Source organism: Penaeus monodon, chromosome 27 (assembly GCF_015228065.2).
Source record: "Penaeus monodon isolate SGIC_2016 chromosome 27, NSTDA_Pmon_1, whole genome shotgun sequence".
NCBI lineage: Eukaryota > Metazoa > Arthropoda > Malacostraca > Decapoda > Penaeidae > Penaeus > Penaeus monodon.
The window spans coordinates 38,902,202-38,902,460 of record NC_051412.1 but is presented as its reverse complement, the minus strand read 5'-3'; the positions used below and the strand labels follow the sequence as shown (position 1 = coordinate 38,902,460).

General features: G+C 35.9%; 1 protein-coding gene across 2 annotated transcripts in view; it reads left to right on the top strand.

The window, feature by feature from the left end:
• The window catches only part of LOC119590846 (1-phosphatidylinositol 3-phosphate 5-kinase-like), a 38,892-nt gene that overhangs the window by 28,652 nt on the left and 9,981 nt on the right, over positions 1–259 (top strand). The gene's annotated exons all lie outside the window — the stretch shown is intronic.

Sequence of the window (259 nt, the reverse complement as noted above, 5' to 3'; positions counted from 1 at the left end):
GTTTATGTCATGTTTCATGTATGTTGACTCTCCATGAACCAAATTGAAATATTTGGTAAAATGCTTGTATTTCCGTAAGTCTTACATGTTTTCCTGAGCTTTGGCTGGTACTGCGCTCATCAGTTTTTCAATCAGCATCCAAAATCATGCAGTGGATGACGATTGAAAGCTGTTGCAATTGATATGTTTATGTGGCGCTTTTCTATACAGCAGGACAGACTTCACTATTGTTTATGGGATTGTTAATAAGATTGAAAAA